The 20,555-nt window shown below is 41.2% G+C and overlaps 1 protein-coding gene across 3 annotated transcripts in view; it reads left to right on the top strand.

Annotated features, from left to right (window-relative positions):
* The window catches only part of COL26A1 (collagen type XXVI alpha 1 chain), a 2,134,825-nt gene that overhangs the window by 734,513 nt on the left and 1,379,757 nt on the right, over nt 1-20,555 (top strand). The gene's annotated exons all lie outside the window — the stretch shown is intronic.

Below are 20,555 nucleotides of genomic sequence, written 5' to 3'. Positions count from 1 at the left end.
AACACATAAGGCATGTTGCTTTTACAAACTGAGTTCAAGGCTATGGATAATGGAGTTGCCATTGTGAGGGGATGGGAACTTCTTAATGTTAGAAAGATAAGGATATGCATTTTAGGTAATGCATCCTCTGTCATTTATATTAATACTCATTTGTTAAAGGGAATTTAAGTGTTTCAAATGGCCATAGGTCCTGTGATCTCATCTTGCAGGAATATGAGGTGAGGAGGAGGAAAAGCTGTGGCAGGGTGTGAATGAGAATTCGAACAGAAGGGAAAGTACAATGGGGGAAGGGGGAGAACAAATAAACAGCCGGGGGAGAAAAAGGGAGTAACATGGAAGAGTCAGTGGCAGAGAGAAATGCAAATTATATAAATGCAAGCCGGTATTGTAGAACAGAGTTAGGTCAGTCTTAGGAATAAGATCCTTTGGGCTGGGGAAATGTGTCCTAGAGAAAGGAAACAATGTGGGATGAGTGGGTTAAGGAGTTCTCCTGATCATAGAAAGGAGATGAAAGTTAGGATGAATAATGAGGAGGTGCTGATTGGATGTTGGAATTTTACATTTAGGCATCCTGTGGGTCTTGGGAATGTAGAGTATTTGCATCCTTTGGGTAGGGGTCATAGACCTAGCCTTGGAGCAAGGGAAGTGTGATATGAGTATGAATTCAGTTAAGAGCCAAAGTGGAATAAATAGCAAAAGAGGGTTTCTGCAGTCATTTGTTTTAGGGATTTCAAAATGTTTATTGAGTTGTGTTTACTGGAAAGAAAAGGCAGTGTCTAAGGGTAATGCATTTCTGTCATCATGGATTGTGGAAATGAGGAGAAGGTGTTTTTCTTTAGTGAAATTTGGGAGCTAGCAGAGTTTGTCTGTGCCATAGTGTTTCAGAGAGAGAGAAGAAACATTTGCTAACCTGAAGAAGGATATGTATTCTTGCTTCTGTGAGCTCTGTGTTGAAGTGAAAATCCCAGGTTTAAATTGGGACTGTCCTTTTTTGTAACTCCCTCAACAAGTAAGCACAAAGATTATGATGTTGGATTTGTAGAAGCTATTTTGTGAACTTGAAACTCTGCAATTTTTGTTTTGTGTTATAACTTATGAACTGTAGATCTGTGAACATATTTCAAGCAAGAAGGCAGCTTGCTGTAGAAATGTTTGCTTAACCAATTGTAAATGAGATCATAGGATGATAGGAACTACACAAGTAGGTGTGAATAACCATATATGCCTTGCCAAAGTATCTTCCCTAAAATGTGGACTTGCTTCCTGAAGGGCAAGATGTGTCAGGTCAGCAATGAACTTGTAGGTACCCATCCAGTTGTCAGGGTCAGCCTTGACAGGCACAAGAATAACACTTTGCTTAATATAAATGGGCAGTTTGTTTCAGAGATGAGGCAACCATTGGGCAATAAATCCATTCTTCCCACATATTTTATTTATGTGTTCATGGAAGTTTAGCTCCTTGGTTCAGGTGCTTACAAAGTTACTTGACCTGTGAAGATATGAGAGATCCATTAGGGCAGGACCTTTTAATGGACTAGAATGGAAGGCATAGATCACCATGCAGCAGTCTATAAGAGACATAATACAGGAATGCAGGAAAAGTCTGTCTTGATAGCCAATGTTTTTTTAAGCTAGTAATCTTTTATTTATTGTTTGACATTTGATTGGAAAGTCCAAACCGGTAGAAGTCCAGTTTCAGTGGAGGCCTGGTGGGAAAAGCTCCAAATTATTGCAAAACATTTTAAGAACAATTTTACAATCTTCAAAAATAAAACAAAAACACCTGGAGTTAAAATAATTATTAAAATAATTATAACAAATTAGTGCAGCGGTTAGTGTTGTTGCCTCACAGCAATAGGTTCTCCGTTTCGATTCTCGGCTGGTGTGCCTTCTGTGTGGAGTGTGCATGTCCACCCCACAGTCGAGTGACATTTAAAGAGATGCAGGTAGGTGCGTGCGTGAATGGGTGTGCCTTCTTTGAAGGTTGGGCATCGGATTGTCAACTCGACACCATAAAAAATCCACTGCCAATCATTAGCAGAACGGGAAAAGCCAAAAGACATTAGTTTATAGAAACAGTGGTTAAGAATTGATACAAATTGTATAACTGTCATTTAATATTTATAGAAATATTAGTTTGTAGAGAATTTAAAAGTAAATTAGTCTAATACAAACAGGAATTGGAATATGAAGTGAGGGGAAAAACAGGTTTATGGTATATTTAGAGTGATAGGGAAGAAAATTTTATAGAAGTATGGATGTAAGTGAAGAACGGAGACTAAGGAGGTATAAGGAATGAAAAGGTGCTTGTTCACTTTTAAAGATATAGTTTATCCTGGTTTTGAGCAAGAATAAAGATAGATTTTAGCTAGGAAGTCTTTCAGTGTGGTTTGAAAAATGGGAGGGAGGATATTGACCTGATGGATACAGGTAAGCAGTTCTAGGCCTTAGCAACCTTGTACAAGTACAGACAATACCCAGCAGATTTGATAGATTTGTAGACAGGAGTTTTTGGTCACTGGATTGCAATGATCAGCTGGGAACATAGCTGTGTAGAATGTTTTTTTAGTGCTGGACAGGCAGGTGGATGCTGAATAATTTTAGAGGTGGTAAGAAGTTGCATATATGTTAGTTGACGAGGCAGTTTTAACCAATTTAGACTTTTTAGTGCTATACAATAATGGGTTCTGAAAGGGGTATTTGCTGCAAATTTAGCAACTTTGTTATAGTATTGTTCAAGTTTTAATTTTTGTGAAACCTGGAGGTTAGTAAGGATGTAGTGCCATAAAGAACTGTAGAGAGGAGACAAGTAGTGGCAAGTGTAGTTTTAGTTGTGTCCGTGAGAAAGTTTTTGGCTCTGTAAAGCATATCTAGTTTTTCTTATGCAATTTTGTATATGCAAGTCGAATGTAAGCTTACCATCCACTATCACCCCTAATAATTTGCTATGAGAGGTGACTTCAGTGGTTGTATTATCAAGAGAGAGGACTTTAAATGTTGCTTTTTAATGAGAGAGGGATTTGGAGAAGTAGTAGTAGTTTGGCTTTTTTGGTTGAGCATGACCTGTGAGTTACAAGCCATGGTTCAGTGGCTGTTAAAGCTTTCTGATTATTTTTTGGAAGTGTATCATATTGTCAGATGTGTAGATGATTGTGGAGTCATCTGCCTATCATGTTAGGTTGGCCTGCTGTGTCGATGTATAGAGAGTGTTGGTAAAAATGTTACAGGAGAGGACCAAGGATTGAGCCTTGTGGTACACTAGTGATGACTGGGAGGTAAAACAAGGGCATGGCGTGCCATTTTACTGACTGATACCTATTGGACAGGTAGCTTTTGAACCACAGAAGGGTGGGCTGAGAGACCTAATGAGGACATTTGAAATAGAAGTTTGCTGTATCAAACTGTGTCGAAGGCTTTAGGTAAGTCTAGAAATAAGGAAGAAACTAGTTTGCTTATTATCTCTAGCTTTATTGACAGTATCTATATAAGTTAGAAGGGCAGTGCAAATACTATGGGAAGGACGGAAACTATGTTATGTAGGGATAGGAGTTCTTCCTGCAGAAGATTGTTTAGCAATTGTTTTTGAACAGGTTTTTCAAGTATCTTGGCGAGGGGAGATACGATTGCTATAGGTCTGAAGTTATTAATGTCTGTTGAATTTACTCCTTTGTGCAGAGGGATAATGTGTGACTTTTTCTAGAGAAAGGGAATGTGGGATTCCTGGATTGACCTACTTATAACGATTGAGACAGGATAGGCAATGCTGTTGACTGCTATTTTTAGTTATGCACTAGGAAGGCCATCAGCTGAAGAAGATCATGGTTTAAGAGTAGTTTTATATAGGATGTGGGCAAAGGTTTGAAGGTGAAAGTGGATGTGGTGATATGTGGCTTTTGAGCAGGATTGGCATTAGAAGTTGAATAATCCTTGGTTAGAGATGCTATACTATCTATAAAATAAGAGTTGAACTGTATTCCAATTTTGAGTGGTGAGTTATTGAGATAGGGGTTTAGGTTGAATTTTTGGCTGGGATGTAAAATTTCTTTAATGGATGTCCAACATTTTTTAGGGTTGTGTTTAGTATTCTGAAAGTTATTATAGTATATTTATTTATTTATTTAGCTTTTAGTAAGATTGCAAAGCATTCGAAAGTTTTCAAGTTACTGAGGTGTTTTATACTTTTGCTGTTCTTTCCATGCTTTTTCTTTATCCTGTATTATCATTCAACTCTCTTTGGTAGCCAAATTACATTGTTTTTAGCCTCATCCTTCTAGGAGGTGCAAGGCTGTTTACGATATTTTGAAGAGTTTTATTGAATTAATTTACAGCACCTTCTAAGGGAAGGATTTTTAGAAAGTTCTAGTTAATAGATGATAGTGTAGTAATGAACATTTCTGCATTAAACTTGGAAAGGTTGTGTGTTGTTTTATAAGTGTATGCTATTTAACTGGATGTGTGAGATGTCGGGTCACACAGATCGGGAGATGATCACTGAGAGAGTCTGACATTGTACCTGTGGTGGTGTATTTAGTAGGGTCTGATACTAGGATCCAGTCTAATAGGGAATTTGATGTCTTGGTATAATGTGTGGAGCTATTAATTACTTGTGTGAAATCATTTAAGTTTGTGCTAGATGTAGGGGAGTTTGAGTTTGTCCAACCAATTGACATTCACATTACCTAGTAGTAGTTTTTTTGCCAGAAATCTTTGGGGTGTTTCTGTCTGACATGTCTTGCTAAGCAAATGTTGAAGGGGACTTTGTACTCAGCAAATGGTTTAATAAGGCAAATTGTAAAGGGAACAATATCATCATTTGACTTAGATGAGATGGGCTTTGGATATCAGTTGTACTAGACTGAAAGCTTTCCTAACTGCCATTTAAAACATGGTGGTCATAAGGGAGGCAATTGTCTACTCAAGGTCCCTGAGTACTGTTTGTGTGTGCGTGTGTGTGTGTGTGTGTGTGTGTGTGTGTGTGTGTGTGTGTGTGTGTATACGTACTTATGTTGACAATGAAGGATAATGTGAATTAAGGCTGTTTCCCAAAGGTGAGATAGGCTTTGGATATCAGTTGTACTAGACTGAAAGCTTTCCTAACTGCCATTTTAAACATGGTGGTCAGAGGGGAGGGAATTGTCTACCCAAGGTCCCTGAGTACTGTGTGTGTGGAGACGGATGTTAACAATGTAGAATGTTGTGGATGAAGGATGTTTCCCAAAGGCAATAATGCTATACTTTTTTGTGTTCTATTGTGAGCCCATTTTCAGTACATACAAATCCTGTTGGCTTGTTTGATTTGAGAATGAAGCAACTCCATCCTGTCTTTGTTTTGGAAAGTTTCTTTTCTTTAGTAAAGACATTTTTTGCTTTTTTTAAAATAAATATTAACTTGAACCTACATGATGTAGTAGTAAATCCAGACGTTCTTGTGATTTGCATCATACTGCCTAGGATTTAATATAGGAAAGAGTTTACCAATATTGTCTGTACAGCCATTTCAGCACCACCATTCTGTGTTGCTCCAGAATGTAGTTATTGCCTTCCTTGAGCTATTTTTTCCAACAGCATTAGGAAGTTGTGTATAGTGGATTTTCCTCCATGAATACAGTTTTCTATGGTGCTGTCCCACTATGTGAGATAGCCGGTTAACTGGGTCATAGCACTTCTTATAATTGCTCTTTGTAAAATGCTCAGACATGGAGGAACATGCAGTATCTGCTGCCACAGGAAGCCAATTAACAGGGAGTTTCCTGAAGTAGTCTTGGATTCTGTTTCTGGCCTACATGCATCATTACCATGCAGTTAGCATTTTTCAAATAAAAGAAGCCAGTTGATATTACAGACGTTACAAACCATTCAGTTTAACATGGTTTTCGCTTTTGAATGTTATAAAGAACTAAATGTGTTTGCCTAAGCCATTGTTCTGACACTGGCCTTTATACTAAATAATTACCACTGCAAGGATTCATAAAGATGCATACATTATTCAACACATCTGATTCACTTATCCACTGAGACTTGCTCCCTTTCTAGGTATAGTTATCCAATTACAAGAATTTTCTTCCCAAAACAATTGTACACAATTCTTTCTGAAATTACAAAACATTTTACTTTCTGCATGCAGACTCTATAATTCATTGTGTCCACAAGCTCAGGGCTACAATTTTCAGCGTGTGGATACTTTGTGTTTTTTGTACCTATGACTTCTACAGAAAGCAAAATATCTGGGTATAGTTGATGCATAAAGATTTTCTAGAATCTTGAAAACATTTTTCTTGATCCTGTCCCTTTACCTTTATTTTATTTTAATTTTTAAGAACTCAGTAGTGCTAGCGGAATAAGGGATGAAATAATGGTTCAGACATGTTTAAGGGTTTGCATAGCTTTATGAGGCTAAGCTCTCTCAACTCAGTACTGGCATAACCAGTCAGGAGGAGAAGGAAACCACACTCACTACAATTCCAGTCTCACATAGACCTACCACGACAGCAAACCAAACACATAATCACACAAAAACATATTCGGAGGCTCTAAATAAAGATCTGCCTAAGCAGCAGAGACCTCCAAAGCAGACACCCAAGCAACCGCTACCCCAAAACAAAACATGTGCAACACATATCTCACAAAGCCAGTGTGCTGAACAGTCACAGCCCTTAAGACTAAACAACACACCTGATACACTTGTAATAGGTGACTCTATCATCAGGCACACTGATGTCCCGCCACCAGGCTGAACAAGGAGAGGGTCACGGTGAGCAGCCTGTCGGGCGCTAGGATCCGCCACATAACACAAGCACTCAGGTCACTCCAAGGCATGTACAAATATGACTCAGTCATTGTCCATGCTGGTGTGAATGACTTGAGACATACCTCCCTGGACTACATGAAAAGAGACATAGAGGAGCTCTCTGAGCATGTAGCCCAGGCCGGTATGACCCTGACCTTGAGTAGCATCTTACCCTCACCAAGAATGATGCCACAATATGAAGACAAGATGATCAATTTCAACAATTGGCTTAAGTACTGGTGTCATTCAAAGGGGATCCAATGCCTGTCAGCTTGGGATGATATGTTCGACAAGCCACGATGCTTCGCTAGGGACGGCTTGCACCTGTCACCCCTGGGCTTTCGGATATTGGCAAAGGCTCTTGCTACCCCCATAGTGCCTTTTTTAGGCAAGGCTCAAAAGACAAACCCACCTCCATAGGTATCACAAGGGATAAGAAACTAAGAATAATGCTACTCAACGCCAGAAGTCTAAACCTCAAGATGCACGCACTCGAACCTCTCCTTAGCATAGAGAACATCGATATCTGTGCAGTAACAGAAACCTGGTTCAGGGCTCCTGAGAGCACCTCAGCACTACCAGGTTATACCTCATACCATGCTTTTCGGCCCCAAAACTTGGACCGAACCACAAAAGGAGGGGGGGGGGTATCGATATTCATCAAAGATACCCACACCTCCAGGTTGGTGGCAAAGCACGAAGCATCAGAGACTATCCATGTGCAACTAACAGTGGGTAAAACTGCCTTCCAGTTTATAGCCTGCTATAGACCACCCTCCCAAACCCAGGAACCCCACTCGGCCTTCCTGAGAACACTGGAAAATATGAAGGTCTCTCCTAACACCATTATATTGGGCGACTTCAACTACCCAAACATAGACTGGGAGCATTACTCTAGCTCCAGCACCCTAGCCCAAAGGTTCCTAGAATTTATAAACTCAAATGCTATGGAACAACTTGTTACCACTCCCACAAGAGGGGAAAACATACTGGACCTGATCATCACCAACATGGGGACTCTATGCTCCAGACCAGAAGTGTATTCCTCACTGGTAAGATCAGACCATAAACTAATCTCACTGGATATTCACATCCCAACCCCACCCCCAGCCCAGAAAACCACAGTGAAAAGCTTCTCTAAAGCAAATTTCACACTCCTCAAAACCGAGGTGGAATCCTTCAAAGCCCCCGGGCCTGTGGAAAATATGGCCCAGACCGCAGAATCCTTTATAAACGCATTCTATGAACACCTTCAGGAATGCATGGATCATGCGATCCCAAATAAAACCAAGATCCAATCCTCCAAAGGCAGACGTCCTGTCTGGTGGACCCCAGCCATAAACAAACTATACAATAGAAGGAGGAAACTACTAAATGATAGAGCAAAATCCCAAAAAGGGAAGGCATCACTGATCAGTTGCAAAAAATTACGGGCACTCATAAAATTGTCTAAGGCCAGCTTCGAGAGAAAAATTGCACAGGACACTAAGGATAATCACAAGGCTTTCTTTAGTTATGTTAGGAACCTGGGTGGTAATTCCCAGATATGCTCAGAATTAGTCCAAAATGACAAAAAATACACCGAACCCACAGACATTGCCAACATCCTAGCTGACAGGTTCAGCACAAACTCCCCCACCAAAAGGGCAAATATGTATCCCAGCAGAGTGCTGCCCCCCTGAGATGTCAGATGCTCAGGTAAGAGCCGCCCTCCAAAGCAAAAACACAGCATCAATGGGACCAGACGGTGTCCCGGCTGCGCCCTACATGAACTCCAAGAAGAGCTAAACCCAAACATAAAACTACTGTTCAATCTCAGCCTTACTACAGGATATGTGCCCAAAGAGTGGCGTACAGCAACAGTGGTCCCTCTCCATAAAGGTGGTGTCTCAACGGATCCTGGAAACTATCGCCCCATAAGCCTGACTAGCTTGGTCTGCAAAGCTATGGAAAGGATCATCATGGACCTCATAAATAAAGATATTGGGGACCTACAGATACTGGATCCTACCCAGTTCGGCTTTGTTAAGGGCAGGTCCTGCCTCTTAAACCTGGTTGATTTCTTTGAAACAGTCACCAAGGCCATTGACGAGGGGAAGGTGGTCCACATAGCCTACACGGACCTCGCAAAAGCCTTCGATACAATACCCCACTCGGGAATTATAGATAAGCTCACCAGCTTAAATATAAACCCCTATGTCACTAGATGGATTGCAAACTGGCTCAAGGACAGAACCCACATGGTTAGAATTGCTGGAGCCATGTCAGACTCCAAACCAGTTACAAGCGGTGTCCCACAAGGCTCAGTCCTGGGACCTCTCTTGTTCGGTATATATTTCTCAGAGGTACAGGCCAACATGGAAGGACTGTGGCTGACCAAGTTCACAGATGACTGCAAACTGGACACCATAATCGACTCTCCAGCCGACACAAGCATCCTCCAAAAGGGCCTCATAGAAACAGACAACTGGTGCCACAGTCATGGCCTCAAGCTAAATTCCAAAAAGTGTATAGTCATCCCCTTTGGCAAAAACAAAGTGCCCACAAATTACCACATAGGTGGTAATCCATTAAGTACAGAAGAAGTAATTAGGGACCTGGGGACCCAAGTTGATAGCAATCTCTCATTTGACAACCACGTGGCCAAAGTGGTTAGAAAAACATTTTATATAGCCCACCTAATCATAAAGGGATTCACATCTAGATCAGGGGAGGTCATCGTGCCTCTTTACTCATCCCTCATCAGGCCCATAATTGAGTACAATGCCCCTTTTGGGATGTACCTTACCAGACACCTGCAGCAACTGGAAAGACCCCAAATGTACCTCACCAAGAGGATCAAACGGCTCAAACAGATGCCATATGCTGCCCGGTTAAAGAAACTCCCGCTCTACTCAGTGGCATACCGCCTGTTCAGAGGCGATCTGTGCCTGACGTATAAAGCCATGTCCAACCCGGAATTAATGGACATGCTGCACCTCAGAAAATCCAAATCCCATCGAGCTATGCCGAGAGACTTGAACCTCAGCACTGAAATAAATAGGACATGCTGGAGGGCCAGATTCATAACCCAGAGGCTCCCTTCACTCTGGAATAAAATCCCAGTCCAGGTTAGGCAGAGTCCCTCATTGACTCTCTTCAAGAGGAATCTTGATGAGTGGATGGGAGATCGTAGGTTTACCCCGGGTATCACTTCTGTGTCACTGTTAGACAGAGGCACAGTATACTAACCTCGAAAAAGGGCATAGCAAAATAAATTTAAAATGGGTGGCGAAAGCCAAACACATTCTGGCTAGGCTTATAAATGCCCTAGGTCAGATAGCCTAGTATGAACCTATGAACCTATATACATCCTGTTAAACAAGTTTTAGATGGCAGGAAACAAAGATAATAATTTCATTTTCTTATTATAGGGGACTTCTGCCCATGACTTTAATTTGCGTAGTAAAAAAGCACTGGACAGCCTCACATGGATCATCCATCTGTGAGTGCAGCTATTGAAAAAAGGCATTATATTCTGAAATTATTCAGACAAGAGATGTCTGCATATAAATCCATTCGTTTGCACCATGGCCATTACAATTTCTAAGTATATCATTTATACATTTTAACTGATGTACTAGAACTTACTTCCTATTTATGAGTAATGCACAACATGAGTATCTCTAATTTGCTTTACCTGGGTAAGTTTGTGAGTTCTTATGAAGAAATTGATGCACTGCTGATTATTCATAACTGAGAGTTTGTAAGATTTGTGTAGATTTAGATAGCTCATTGTGCTCCTGAAAAAAAAAAAGACTAAGACACGAGTGATTTTAACAGGTGGGTAGAGAGACAGTAGCGTTGCATATCTAATTCATTTACAGACATTAATGCATTTTGCGTATGAGGAAATCAGAAGGTGCTGTGTCTTTTGCAAAGAAAATGCTGGTAGCATCAAATAAACCATGCATTGCTTTATTCATATCAGAATAAGCACCTGTAAGTGCTACCTCTTTTATTACTAAATCACTTATAGATGAAAATGTTTCTATTTGCTGACACTAAGGTTAATATGGCATATGAGTTTTTGGGAAAGAAGTTCCATCTCAAAAGCTGTTCCAGTATCCCAAGTAAATTATTTGTACAAAACAATATTCATACAAGGCTGAAGTGACACGTCTGAAAACTCAGGCACATCTGTTAAGCGAAAGCATTATTTTGTATAGCTGTACTAATGGATGCTGAATGAATGGGAACAGATCTTAGCCTGTATTAATTAAATGGTGATTATTCAATGAAGGCCATGGCACAGTGTAGTGGTTAGCTTAATTGAAAGGTAGTTAGTGAGTATTTCTCTTGGCTGTTATTTATAATATTGGTTTAACAATGGATAGCTTCCAAGACTGCGGGATACGTTTTTCTTTAGAAACATATTAAATAAAATATATAATGAGGGAGTAATCAGACTTGCTGTGGGAAATAAAATACTTTTTTTATGCTTCCCAAAGTCTACATTAGTATAATCAGCTTTAACGTTATAGCTGGAAATACAATACTTTTTCAGGAATCTATACATTTATGCTTCTTAACTGCACATTGAAATGTTTTTAAAATTTGAAAATTACCTTACTGTCACGCAGTTAACTAATTTCCATTAGAATGGCTTAATATTTAAATCTGATGGAAACGGGATCATGTGTTATTTTTAGAATTGCTATAAAACACAGATCCGACTCTCTTAAGAGTAGCATTCCTGGAAAAGCCAAGACAAATGACAAACAAAGATTATTGACTATGTGTATACTTTCTAGACTTAGACACAGCATTTTGTGAAGACTTTGGAAGTGTGTTTCTCAAAGGATATGTAAAATAGAGCAGACGAGTGGTCATGGTCAAAGCGTATAGGTAGTATGTTCAGGAGAACAAAGATTTTGCCACTGACTGTGTCCTAGATGACTAAAGTTCAGCTGGCTGCCTTGAACACAGGAATAGTTAGAGAGGAATGGAAAAATGTGGCTGATGCTAGCGTGTTCATCCAAAACAGAGGTAGCAGGTATAGTTTCATAGCAGGTGGATCACCTTGGGAAGGCCGACAGTGCAGGAGGATGTTGGCAGAGTCTCCCAGCATTGCATCATCCTGGGAAGGCCCAGAGTAAAGGAGAATGTTGGTAGAGTTTCACAGCAATGCATCATCTAAGGAAAGTTCTTAGTGCAGGAAGGTGTCTCACAACAAATGTATCATCTAGAGATGGTTCAGAAATAGTTATATGCATAGGAGCTCAGGGTGTGGATTGTGAAACCAACAAAGACTGCATTGTACTCCAGCTGGCATAAGTGTGTGACAGCATAGATCTATGCTAGGTTCATATTAATAGCACTACACTGTGCTTTTGACTAATAGGAGATGTTATACAAAAATTTCCCAAACTGCATTGGATGATGATGGTTGCACTCCTCATCTCTCACCTCCCACTCACCATGATGTTGGATGCCAGAGGAAGAGGGCTGCAGAGAGGATTAAGACCTTGATGGGTCTTGGGGCTGATCTGGGCAAAGCAAGTATAACAAAATAAAATGAATAAATAAATACCGAGAGTGGATGAATTGCATGACCACCATTTATGTGTTAAAAAATAAGGTGACAAGGTTATCGGCTTATGCAGAGGGCATATTAATTTGCTGTAAGTCATTAAAAACCATATTCAGGAAACACTACTACTAGGATTGGAAGTGGTGATTTTCCCCCCTTAAATATTTAAAGTCACACAGTTGAGAATCCTTAAAGATGAGACGTCAGTAAAGAACTGATGATATACGATAGCAAACATGCTTACTAAGTGACCTTTCATTGTACAAGTTATTGAAATAAATCTAAATAAAAAAATTGTTAAAGTGAATATTTCAAATTCACATATAATATGTATCTTGAAGTGTTAACAGTGTTAGTCTTTATTGTATTACATGCCTTAAAATGCATTGCCTTAAACTAAACCAAAGTTGTGGGTTCAGGTAGCTCCAACACTCATCTAGTTTTCATTGATATTGTTTGCTGGCAGGAGTTTGGATACAATGAGCACCGAAGCATAGAATGTTAACAATCTACACTCATTTTGGTGTACTTATTTGCTACAGGTGGCAGTTTAATCACAGCATTGCCTTCATTACAGTGGAGACATTAGTTGATTCCCTGTACATTATTATGGGATTTGCTTTCTATTCATATTTTGAAATGTCAGTATTATTATTGTCACATGTTGGCTGATTCACATTTTCCCATTTAGTGGATATACTGCTATGCCTGAGTACCTTTTCTTGTTCAGAAGTTACGACTGTATAGGCCTTTGTGAATATGTGCATATACCACATCTTCTATGAAATCTTTTGTTAAGATGTCCATCTATACATTTTATGAATGTAGATTATACTAATGGGGCTGATTTCAAGTGAAATGATTCATGACATTTGTACCTAAGATGGCCTTTTTTCTGTATATTTAGTATTTGAGTTATAGGAAGACAAAGCAAACTTCAGCCATATACCATCCCAGGAATTCAGAAAGAAATCCTCCACTAGCAGTATGAGCTGCAGCAAAAAGGGTCTGTTTACATGTTGCTTCAAAATGTGATTCAGAGACACATTAGCTGCAATGAGGAAAGACCTCATTATCAGTTAATTTGCATGTCTCTAAATCACCCTTAACTGCCATGGTTGCAGATCAGCACTTTCCTGTGGTAGTTAACATTGGCGGCCCATACATCATGTTGGAACAGGCACACCCGTCATTCACTCACCCGCGCACACATATGCATATTGAAACAAACACAGACACCCACCCACACAAACACACCTACCCTATTCCCTTACTAACCCCACTACTGCAACCTCCCAGGCAGGAGTACACACAAATACACTTGCACATGCAGCCCCACACATACACAAACATACATGCACCCCCCCCCCCCCAACACTACTTGTCTGCTAATCTCCTCAGCATGCACTTCTGCCATGATGGGCCATCACAAAATTTTGGTCATGTTCATGAATGCAAGTGCCCATGAGTAGCCATGTTAGTTTTAAGCAACTGAGCGGTTCTCTGAATCACTTGGCTGTGTAAGTGCCTTACCATAGTCAGTGCTGGGGACACCACATGGCTAATTAGGAAATGCCTCTTTCCAAGAATACCTCCATAACATTTAGCTTGGCGGTGGAGAAACCTCATTGTAGTCCTGCACATCTTTATGCTAAAGTACCATGGCGAATAAGAACTGCTAACCATGCGGTGTGCACGTCATTACAGGACACGTTGGAGGGACAGCTGTGTATGCAAGAGAATTCCCCTTTTATGTGAAGCAGAGATCTCCTCTAACCCCATTCAACAGAAACCTGGACTAGTGGATGGGGAATTAGAAATACACACTGGGTTGAGCACTTATGCTTCTAATGGACAGAAGCTGCCTGTAAATCTTGCCCTAACTTACATATACCCCTTAAAATAACCTGTAAGACACACAAACTTGCATGACAGAATTGGAATACTTGGTTTGGCTTATAAAGGCCCTAGTGGTCACTGGCCTTGTACACACCTATGAACGTATGATCCTAAACCTTATAGTAACCTTTCTAAATTTGAGCCATAGGAAGCCGCGGTGGTGCAGCGGTAGTGTTGTCGCCTCACAGCAAGATGTTCTCCCCTTCGATTCTCGGCTGGAGCGCCTTCTGTGTGGAGTCTGCATGTCCTCCCCGCGGTAGAGTTGCGCTTGAAAGACATGTGTAAATGGGCGTGACTTAGTTGAAGGTTGGGCGTCGCGCTGGCACCTCGACACCATAAAAATCTACTGCAAATCATTAGCGGACCGGAGTTCCCCTGTGGCAACTCCTAACTGGGAAAAGCCGAAAGAAGAAGAAGTTTTTCCATTTTCTTGTAATTTTTCTGTCATCTAAGGCTGCAGACTAGTGTGGTGTGTTACAATTGGGTTGCATTGCCTGCTCCCAAACCCTTTACTATTCTCACTCTACTGTCTCTGCACCTTAGAAGAATAGTGCTTACTGACAGGTAATCGAAAACTTGTTTCACGCTTTCTCCAATGTGCACTGACCTCAGGTCATTCAGAATTCACAATAATATTTGCAATAGTCATCTTTCTCTGATTAAAAGTGAGAAATGAAACTGCAGCAAATGGCCACTCAAGCCACTGTAATTTGAGCTCAAGTGTTCCAAGCAGGTAACTCTAAACCTGCAAACGTGCCACTGGAGCTTCCTTGCTATTGTACTCCCAGATAGTCTTATTGCTCATTTCTGTTCCCCTTGTGTTCTATTATTTGCCTGTCCTGCATAATCATTTAAGGTTAGTATTTAGATGGGTTGACCATATAATAGCTGTGTATCCGGAAGAGCCTGTAATGATGTAGAGAATGGACCACATTTCTAAGACAACTGACATTCACCCCCACTGTGCATAGTGAGGTCTATATTGAATCGGTGAACACTTAAAAAAGCGAATGCTGATTCATCAACCCTATTTAACTGAAAGCTGACAATCCCGAACACCCGGAACAGCGATTTTTTTTTCCCCAGGGAAAAAAATTGCTGGTCCGGTTTCGGGAGTTTGTCATTTTCTCCACTGTGGCGCCATCTCGGAGTTGGTATATTTAAGTAGGGGGGTGTGGGGGTGAAGCCCCCTACATTAAATACTGTATTAAGTTTTTTTTTTTTTATTGTGGAACAGTGATTTTTTTCCCTGCTGTTCCGAGTGTTCGGGATTGTCAGCTTTTGGTTAACTAGGGTTGATGAATCACTGTTTGCTTTTTTAAGTGTTCACTGATTCAATATAGACCTGCATAGTGTGATGTGTGATGCAAGAGTCATTCAAAGGAGATCCAGTGTCTGTCCACCTGGGATGACATGCTCGAAAAGCCACGCTTCTTCGCTAAAGACGGCTTGTACCTGTCACCCTTAGGCTTTTGAATACTGGCCAAGGCTCTTGCCACCCCCATAGTGCCTTTTTTTAGGCAAGGCTCAAAAGACAAACCCACCGCCATAAATAGCACAAGTAACAAAAAACTGAGGGTAATGCTACTCAATGCCAGAAGTCTAAATCTCAAAATGCATGCACTTGAGGCACTCCTCAGTATGGAGAAAATAGATTTATGTGCAGTAAAAGAAACCTGGTTTAAGGCTCCAGAGAGCACCCCAGCACTACCAGGCTACAACTCATACCATACATTTCAGCCACAGAACCCGGACTGAAATACAAAAGGCGGGGGCGTATCCATATTCATCAAGGATACCCACACCTCCAGGTTAGTGGTACAGCACGATGCTTCAGAGATCATCCACGTGCAACTAACAATGGGCAAAACTGCAATTCAAATTGTAGCTTACTACAGATCACCCACCATGTCCCAGGACCCCCATTCCACATTTCTGGAAACACTGGGAAATATAAAGGTCCTACCAAACACCCTAATATTGGGTGATTTCAATTACCCAAACATTAACTGGGAGAACTACTCAAGTACTAACTCCCTTGCCCAACATTTCATAGAATTTATAAACTCAAACACCCTGGATCAACTGGTCAGCACTCGCACCAGAGGTGACAACATATTGGACCTGGTCGTCACCAACATGGGCGACCGGTGCTCCACACAGGAGATCAACCCCTCACTGGTTAGATCTGACCATAAATAAATCACTTTGGATATCCACATTCCACCCCCACCCCCGGACAAGGAAACCACAGTGAAAAACTTTTCAAAAGCAAACTTCACATTACTTAAGACTGAAGTGGAAAATTTCAAGACCCCCATGCTAAAGGATAACGTTGTTCAAGCTGCAAAATCCTTTACTTATGCATTCTATGAGCATCTACAAGAAAGCATGGATCGTGCTATTCCAAGCAAAACCAAGACTCACTCCTCCAAGAAAAGGAAACCAGTCTAGTGGACTCCTGCCATAAACAAGCTATGCAATAGAAGGAGGAAATTAGTACAGAAAAGAGTAAAATCCCAAGAAGGGAAGACATCCCTGATCAGTATCAGCAAGAAACTACGATCCCTCATAAAATCATCCAAGGTGAGTTTCGAAAGAAAAATTGCTAAGGACTCCAAAGATAACCACAAGGCATTATTTAGCTATGTCAAGAATCTAAGTGGCAATGCTCAGATCTGCTTGGAGTTAGTGCAGAATGGTACAAAATACACTGAACCAACCGATATTGCCAACTTCCTGGCAGACAGGTTCAGCGCAAACTTCACCCCCTCTCACCCCCAAAAGGGCCCATAACCATACCAGAAGAGTGTAGAGCCCCTGAAATCACAGACACTCAGGTTAAAACAGCTCTCTCCAAAGCCAAAAACACAGCATCAATGGGACTGGACGGTGTTCCAGGCTGCATCCTACACGAGCTCAAAGACGAACTAACCCCTCACCTAAACACAATGTTCAAACTCTGCCTCTTCACAGGTTATGTACCCATAGAGTGGCACACAGCAACGGTTATTCCGCTTCACAAAGGTGGAGCCACAACAGACCCCGGGAACTATCACCTTATAAGCCTGACTAGCTTGGTCTGCAAGGCTGTGGAGCGCATCATCTTAGATCTCATTAACAGAGACATTGGGAACCTCCAAACACTGGACCCCATCCAGTTCGGCTTTAAGGGCAGATCATGCCTCCTAAACCTGGTGGACTTCTTTGAGACAGTTACCAAGGCTATAGATGAGGGAAAGGTGGTCCACACAGCCTACCTATACCTCACAAAGGCCTTCAACACCATTCCCCATTCTGGTATTATAGACAAACTCACCAGTCTGAACATAAACCCCTATGTCACAAGATGGGTTGCCAACTGGCTCACGGACAGAACCCATATGGTAAGAGTTGCGGGAGCTAGGTCTAATTCTAAACCGGTTACAAGTGGCACTCCCCAGGGCTCAGTCCTAGGACCCCTCCTGTTCAGCATATACTTCTCAGAGGTACAGACAAGCACAGGAGGACTATGGCTGACCAAGTTCGCAGACGACTGCAAACTAAGGGCTATAATTGAGACTCTGGCTGGCACAGACATCCTCCAAAAGGGTCTTACTGAGACAGATACCTGGTGTCAAATTCATGGCCTCAAGCTAAATGCCAAAAAGTGCATAGTCATCCCCTTTGGAAAAAACAAAGTACCCACAAACTACCACATAGGTGGTAGTCCCCTAAATACGGAAGATGTAATAAGGGATCTGGGGGCCCAAGTAGATAGTAATCTCTCCTTTGATAATCACATTGCCAAAGTGGTTAGAAAATCCTTCTACGTGGCCCACCTTATCACAAAAGGGTTCGCATCCAGATCAAAAGAGGTCATTGTGCCCCTCTACTCATCACTCATCAGACCCATCATAGAGTACAATGCCCCATTTGGGATGTATCTTACAAGACACCTGCAGCAGCTGGAAAGACCACAGAAGTACCTCACCAAGAGGATCACTGGCCTCAAACAGATGCCCTATGCAGTTTGACTGTAGAAACTCCAGCTGTACTCAGTTGCATACTGCCTACTCAGAGGTGATCTCTGCCTGACATACAAGGCCATGTCCAACCCAGAACTGATGGACATGCTCCACCTAAAGAAAAGCTTATCCCCTCAAGCCACACGCTCTAGGGATCTAAACCTCACCACAACAATAAATAGGACATGCTGGAGGGATAGATTCCTGTCTCAGAGACTTCCCATGCTTTGGAACAAGATTTCAATCTACATTAGGCAGAGCTCCTTGCTAACACTCTTCAAGAGAAACCTTGACGAGTGGATGGGAAACAGAAAGTTTACCCCGAGGATCACTTCAGTGGCTCTGCTGGACAGAGGCACAGGGAACTAATTTAAGGGGACGGCGAAAGCCAGCATATTCTGGCTAGGCTTATAAATGCTTTCGGGCAGATAGCCTAGTACCTACCTATGAACCTAAGAGTATGTAGAAGTGCCAGTATTCTAAGTAGGGTATGTCATATTAAGGCAATCGAACGTTCTTGTAGTGAAGGGGCAGTATGACTACCATTGTGATTAGCCAGGCTTATATAAATCAAGCTAGGTATGATAGCTGTGTACACTACAGTCTGAGTCATTGATATTTGATAGAGTCCACATCTTGGCAAACAGTGCTGTACTTAATGTAAAAAGTGCCAACATACACATAAATATACTTTACCCAATATGAATCTTATTTTATGTGTACTCTAGGGTAGGTAAAAAAAAACAAAAACAAAAAAAACTAGTGAAGCAGAGGTATTTACAAGACCCCTCAAAAGATGTTCTCCTACCGTTAGTGTAGTATGGTCTGATAGAGTTGGACATTGGTCACTAACCTGTGTTCTGGCCCACAGTATATGATCTAAAATCAAAGGCTTATTAACATGTTTCTTTTTGCATTCCTGCTTATTATATCTGCTTGCATGTACTTTGTTACATATTCATCCCAGCAGAGGTCATTAACTACCTTACAGGTCAATCACTGCACAAAATGTATACTCTTCTGACTTCCTGCATATCTGCGGTGTATTAGCCACTGTACGAAGTCACCACAGCAACAACAAAAATGTGGCACACCTGGGGTGGAATGATAATGTTATATGACATTTATTTGATGGCAGGAGATAATAAGCTAATCTGGAATGCCTTTCCTCCCCTCCATTACCTTATTCTCCCTTACCATTTCCACCTGTGCCATGCCATGATGAATGTCTCTGTAGTTTTCCTGCTTTTGCTGGTTTTTAATAATTTTGATTTCTTATGTTTTGTGCACATTTAAACAGTACCTAGGAAACAGGCATTTATGTCTCTTAAATAAGCAAATAAAATATTTAATTACCTTTGAATGATTTTTAAGGTATTCATGAGGTATGTAAAGGACAAATTGGAGCTATATTTGATGTTATATAACATGCTAATTATTAAAGTGGTGTGCAGAGTTCTGACCTCTTATCCTCTCAAAGCAATGCATCTTTTTTGTGTCCCTTTAGAGCTACTTAGGGCTGTGCCCCTGATCTCAGCCGTTCTGTTGTATGATGCTTACTGTATATGAATGCAGCTACATTTTTATTTGCAGTGCCTTAGCATGAGAACTTTTAGATTATAGCTTTGGTATTGGTAACTTCCAGTATGATATGCCACTGTATTTATGAACGTGTTGTGCAGTCTCATTACTGGGATTTCTTCAGTGTATGTGGTCTGCAGTGTGGACAGTAGCACTATTCGTGGAAGTAAATTGTAGTACTGTTGTGCTGTGAACAGAACTCCGATTTTGTTTGTAAATCATGCTGTGCATGCTCGGTTTGACTGCCACCAATACAGTCTGGCTGCTGTGATGTCTACTTGCCACGTGTTTCATCCTGCAGATTTTTTATTTGATCTTAAAATAAGATATTGGCCTGTTACTATTTTTATACATACTGCACTCTTTGTAGGATGATGCTGGGGAGATAGGCCCAAACATCTGCAGTGTTCCCCTGTCAGCAATCCACTATGCAGTAAGTTACCTGGTCCTAGATGTGAATCTTTTCCCTAAGCAATACAAGTGGATGGATAACGTGTCACGTGTCAGTAGTCAGTGTGCATGGAAGTGGACTGCACAGTTGAAGGGTTGGGGACAGAATGTGAATATGTTTAGCCATGGTTTTGGCTTTCACTGAGCTGTCCACAATGGTGCCGCTTATTTAGCTACTGGCATATATCAGCGTGTCTCTGCTGTTTTTCTTTTGACTGAGCTGTTGCAGATCACAGTGCTTTGTCATATTCAGAGTGAG

The sequence above is a fragment of the Protopterus annectens genome, chromosome 13.part0 (assembly GCF_019279795.1).
Source record: "Protopterus annectens isolate FY-2018-M chromosome 13.part0, PAN1.0, whole genome shotgun sequence".
Taxonomy (NCBI): domain Eukaryota; kingdom Metazoa; phylum Chordata; order Ceratodontiformes; family Protopteridae; genus Protopterus; species Protopterus annectens.
The sequence above is the reverse complement of the archived record's forward strand: the minus strand, read 5'-3'. Positions and strand labels throughout refer to the sequence as shown.